The sequence below is a fragment of the Myotis davidii genome, unplaced genomic scaffold, assembly GCF_000327345.1.
Source record: "Myotis davidii unplaced genomic scaffold, ASM32734v1 scaffold131, whole genome shotgun sequence".
Taxonomy (NCBI): Eukaryota; Metazoa; Chordata; class Mammalia; order Chiroptera; family Vespertilionidae; genus Myotis; species Myotis davidii.
This window is the reverse complement of record NW_006282815.1, coordinates 134681-140282: the sequence shown is the minus strand read 5'-3', so window position 1 is coordinate 140282 and position 5602 is coordinate 134681.

Here is a 5602-nt window from a genome sequence, read left to right as displayed (position 1 = left end):
GGCTGTTTCTGTTGAGAAATCCATTGATAGTCTGATGGGAGATCCCTTGTAGGTAACTTTCTGTCTCTCTCTGGCAGCCTTTAAGATTCTTACTTTGTCGTTGGTGTTTGCCAATTTAATTATGATGTGTATTGTTGTCAGTTTTTTGTGGTTCACTTTGTTTGGGACTCTGTGAACTTCTTGGACTTGTGTGAGTTTTTTCTTCTTCCCAATGTCAGGCCAGTTTTCTGTCATTATTTCTTCAAACAGGTTTTCTAGTCCTTACTCACTTTCCTCTCTTTCTAGTACCCTTATTATGCGGATGTTGTTTCCTTTTGTGTTGTCCCAAAGTTCCCTTAGGCTCTCCTCCTGTTTTTTAAGTTTTTTTTTTCTAGTTGCTGCTCTGCTTGGGTATTTTTTCCTACCTTTCCTTCTAGCTCACTGATGTGGTCCTATGCTTCTTCTAGTCTGCAATTGATGCTTTCTATTGTGTCCTTTATTGCAGCGATGTCATTTTTCATTTCTTCTTGGTTCTTACACATATTGTTGAATTTGTCTCATCCTTTTCAGCATCCTTATGACCATTTCTCTCAATTCTTTCTCTGACATATTGCTTGCTTCCATTTCTTTTACTTCCTTTTCTGGTGATTCCTCCTTTTCTTTCATATGGGGGCTGTTTCTTTGTCTCCCCATGATCACTCCTCTCAGGGTGTCTAGTTATGTAGCCCTCTCTCTCCTGCATTGACTTAAAGGCTCAAAATACAACACGACCAGACACAATGACAGGGCACCAAACACAAATGTATTCATGATACCAATAAGCCCAATTAAAGAAGACCACCAGAGAAAAGAGAATTAGGGGAGAGAAAAGAGTGCAAAAATGATATTGAGAAAAGAAAAAAGTGTAAGAGAGAAAAGAAAGAGAAGAAAAAAGAAGGGGGGAAATATATATATATATATGGAGAAAACTCCAAAAAACAACAGCTAATCCAAAATATGCAAACAAAAAACACCCAAACAACAAACAGCCAGCTGAATCTGAGGACGCAGAGCTTATTTCCAGAAAGTAAGGTCAAGGAATTGGATGAATGGGGAAATGGCCACATTCAGTATAGAGGAGGTAGAAAGAGAATGAGTGTATAAGAAGAAAAGTAAAAAACAAATTACAAAAAATGGAAAAGAAATAGATACAAATTAAAAATCTACACTAATAAAAGAGAAACATGCAAATTGGCCATCACTCCATTACGTCCACCAGCCAATCAGGATGAGTATGCAAATTAACCCACCATCTTTGTTGGGTCAATTTGCATATGCAGGCGTGTAGTGAAGACTGAAGGCTCCGGCCTGAGCAAAGACTGAAGACTGAAGATGACTGAAGACTGAAGACTGAAGAGGCTTGGCTTCTCCGCTGTGGCCGGACCAAAGGCCTGGGTCCTGGGTGCCAGAGGAAAACTGGTGCTGGCAGCCAGGAGAAGGAAGGCCTATTGCACGAATCTTCATGCAATGGGCCTCTAGTATATATATAAAAGAAAATTTATATATAAAACATATTTCCCCCTTTTTTAAATCTATCTATTTATATATTCACCTATTATTGAAAAAGGAGAATAGAGAGTAGATAGGCCTGAGTTGGTGATTGGAATTAATTAAGCTATTAGTAGAAGAAGAGAACAAGTGAGGAGAGGAAAAACAGAAGCAAAAAAAAGAAGAGAAAAAGAAAAACTGAAAAACCAAACTAATAAACAGTCAAACAAACAAGACAGAAAGAAAGAAAAGGAAAAAAAATTAGCTAGTGAAGAAAGAGAAGTGTGCATGGACTTGGAGCAGGGGAGAGGAAATTAGATATATGAGTAAGATCAATTTTTAACAGGGAGTAAAAAGAAAGGAGAAAATCTAAAGCAGAAACAGAGTAAGAGAAACAGGATGAAAAGGGGGAGAAGTGAGGAAGAGAGTGTTGGCATAAAGGAAAAGTTGAGATAGAGTAAAATAATGCTAAAAGAAAAATAAAAGTAGAATGTAGAACACTAATCCCAGAATAAAATAAAGAAAAAATAAAGCTTTTTTAAAAAGGTAAGATAATAGTAGTAATAATAATAATAAAACATATTAATAAAAAAAGTAAAAATTAAGTGAGAAAAGAAATAGACATTTTTAGTTTCTTAAGTAAAAGAAAAAAATTAAAAAGTGAAGTAGTGAAGGTCATTCACTTCCTCTACTGTTCTGCCTGGCACATCTGTTTCCTGTCAGGTAGTCAGCACAGTGTTGAAGTTCCCTGTGATCCACTGCTCCTCTGTGTCATAAGCCACAACTTTGTTTTCAAGCAGGTGGGATCTCTCTGCTCACTTTGTTTCTCTGACTGTCTTCAGTTGTATTTACACAAGAGTCAATTTCTGACACAACCCCTGAGTGCCTATGTTTTTGGATTAGTTTCCAGGACAAAATGGCCCCTCTACCCAGTGTTTAGACTCTTCTTTCCCTGACGCACTTAATACTGGGTTGCAGGGACAGACTGACCCAGAGCTGGTTTCCTGCTCATCTCTCCTTATTCTATTCCCTAATTTCCACAGAAGCAACTTTCCCCTGCAGTCTCAGTGAGTGTTTTTAATTGGAAGATCCCATGTATTAGACTTAGCATGCAAAAGCAAGGAAGTAAAAAAAAAGAAAAAGGAACCGCACCGACTCCCATCTTTTTCCCCTGGCACTGCATGGCTGGTATAGAACTTCAGGCTGCCTTTCTGGGCACAGTTTCCCATGGCTGTGGGCTTAGATCTAGAGTCCCCCTCTGCCAGCAGGCCTCTGGACTCCCTTCCACATTCAAGGACTACCCTGATTCCAAGGGCCTCGGATTTGGTGGGGTGCAGTCTCCCTCTGAGATTCTAGTTCCTGCTGTGCACGTTTCTCCCTCCAGCCTGGATCCCAGATTACACCTCTCTATAGGTGATCTCTGACCTGTCCATCCATGGATTGCCTCACCAGCTGTGTTTAATTAGCCAATTCCGGGTGGATGTTGTTCGATTCAGCTGTTTCTTCTATTGCTCTGTGAGAAGGCGCAGGATTCCTCTGCCTATTCGTCACCACTTTCTCTCCCCCTAAACCAGTGGTTCTCAACCTTCCTAATGCCGTGACCCTTTAATACAGTTCCTTATGTTGTGGTGACCCCCAACCATAAAATTATTTTCGTTGCTACTTCATAACTGTAATTTTGCTACTGTTATGAATCGTAATGCAAATATCTGATATGCAGGATGTATTTTCATTGTTACAAATTGAACATAATTAAAGCATAGTGATTAATCACAAAAACAATATGTAATTATGTGTTTTTCTATGGTCTTAGGCGACCCCTGTGAAAGGGTCATTCGACCCCCCACAGGTTGAGAACTGCTGCCCTAAACAAACTTTTTAGGCACCCGCGACTGGGAAGGCTGGAGTCTCGGTGTTCGTGAGTTCACAGGTGAGGCAGCTGGTCCCTGGGTGTTGCGGTTGTAGGGTCCCGGGAGGTATCCGAGGTCTCCCCTGTTGAAGGTAAGGCTGGGTTTCCCATCACAGCTGCTCTCCCCTTCAAGATGGCGTGGTCTCTGCGACAGAGCCAGCCGCTCTGGGAGAGATTTCAGTGGTGGTAGAGGATGCCGGCCCAGGGGAGCATGGTTTGCCAGTCCCCAACAGTCCTGTGAAATATAGTCCCTCATCACAAATACGGACACTACCCCACGTCCACACACTCTCCTTTCGCTCTCTCACTCACACACTGTCCTGCAGCCTGTCGTCCCCCTCGGCCGCCATCTTGGATCCCCCAGGGTTCAGCTTTTCATGAGGAAGCCTCTGAATTTGGATGGTGGTGATGGAAGCACAATAATCTCTGTCCTTAGAGTTCAAGTTCCCCATGGGCCAGCCACAAGTCATCATCCAGCCCCATCTCCCTTGAACCCTCATTCACCTCTAGTTCAAGATCTCTACAACCCTGTTTGAACTTTTAACAGTAGCACCTATATTCACTCCCACTCCTCACCAAGCACTCATCCCTCAATGTCCAACAGTTTAGCTCCTGCCACCTTCCTTCCCTTCCCCCACAAAACCTGCCCCTGCCACATCACCAGTGGCCTCCTATGGACGCTTTCCATTCCTTCTGTCACAACTGCTCGCTGCAGCCTTCGACACTGCTGAGCACATGCTTCCCTCCTGGCCTGCACATCCTGTTCTCCTCCTGCCTCCCTGACAGTCCCTGTTCATCTCATTCAGGGACTCTATCCCAAGACTTGCCTGGACCTGCCACTTTTGTATTTCTGCTCAATCTCATCCCCGCTAATGATGATTAAAAACAAAATAAAGAAACAAAAAACTCTCAGGCCAGCCATAGACCCATATACTCATGCCTTCAGGATATCTCCACCTGTTCCAAATTGGACTCCTCTTCCTCACCCAAGACCTGTTCTTCCCCTCTGTTCTCTAACACAATTGGTGGTGCAACCATCTACTCAGGCACTCACGTTATAAGTCAGGGTCCTCCTGGACTCTCCCTTCCTCTTAAGGTTCAACCAAGTCCTGCCATGTTCTTCTAAATTATTTCTCAAAGCATCCCCTCCCCTCTATCCCTGCTGCCATCCTAGTCCTTCCTCTCTCAGCTCCATTCCAGTAACAGCCTCCTAACTGGTCTCCTCCCTTTGGTCTAGCCTCAGATCCACCAACACAACACCCCTGAAAAATCTGGGTTCCTCTGTCCAGAATAAAATCCAAGCTCTAACCATGGGCTCCGAGTCTCTCCAGGATCATTCTTCCTCTAGAGCTGTCAAAACGGTATTTCTAAAAAGCCACGGTTGACATTCCCCTCACTTCTGCACCTGAGCCCTGCTGGTCCTCCCCTTCACTGCCTAGAGTGTTCAACCCAGCTGCCTCCTCACACTGACAGTCACCTGGCTAGCTCCTGCAGCTCATGGTTGTCTCAGCCCAGGCCTGGGCTGCTCCCTGCCATCCCCACTCTCCCTGCCCTCCCTGCCACTCACCATATGCTTCTAGAACTTGATTTTGTCCTGTGTATACCACCCTTGAGCTTACTCCCGAGTGTTCCCCCAGGACCTGTGAGCTTCCTAGAATGTTGCTTTTTCCTTCCTGTGCCCCGGAGTCTAGTATATGCGGTCTGGTCCACAGAGGTGCTGAATAAATGTTGAGTAAGTAGTTGAATAACGGAACAAAGTGACCTGTGTCTAACGCATACCTGTCATCTGCAGAGCCTCCGATTCCCAGCCCTCCAGCCCAGAGCTTGGCTCACCGTAGGTGCTCAGTAAAAGTTGCCCATATTTTGTTTTCTGAATTAATCTGATTTAAGGTCATGTCTGGAGTAGTTTGAGGTGTGCTAGAAGGAAAGGGTCTGGATGCGGGAAACTTAGCCAAAGGAGAAGCGAGGGGTGCATGGCGGTGGGGGAAGGGGCAATGGGGGTGCCTGGAAAGGTGGGAAAGAGCTAAGTCCGTAGCCTTAGCCTGCCGTCCCTCGGTGACCCGAGGTCAGCGGAGTCCAGCCGGGATAGTCGCCTCCAGCCCCATCTCCCCATCACCGGGGTGGCGAGAACCCCGCTCCGCGCTCGCGCTCAGCACTGGGAGGCGTGTGTGTCGCTTTAAAAGCTCC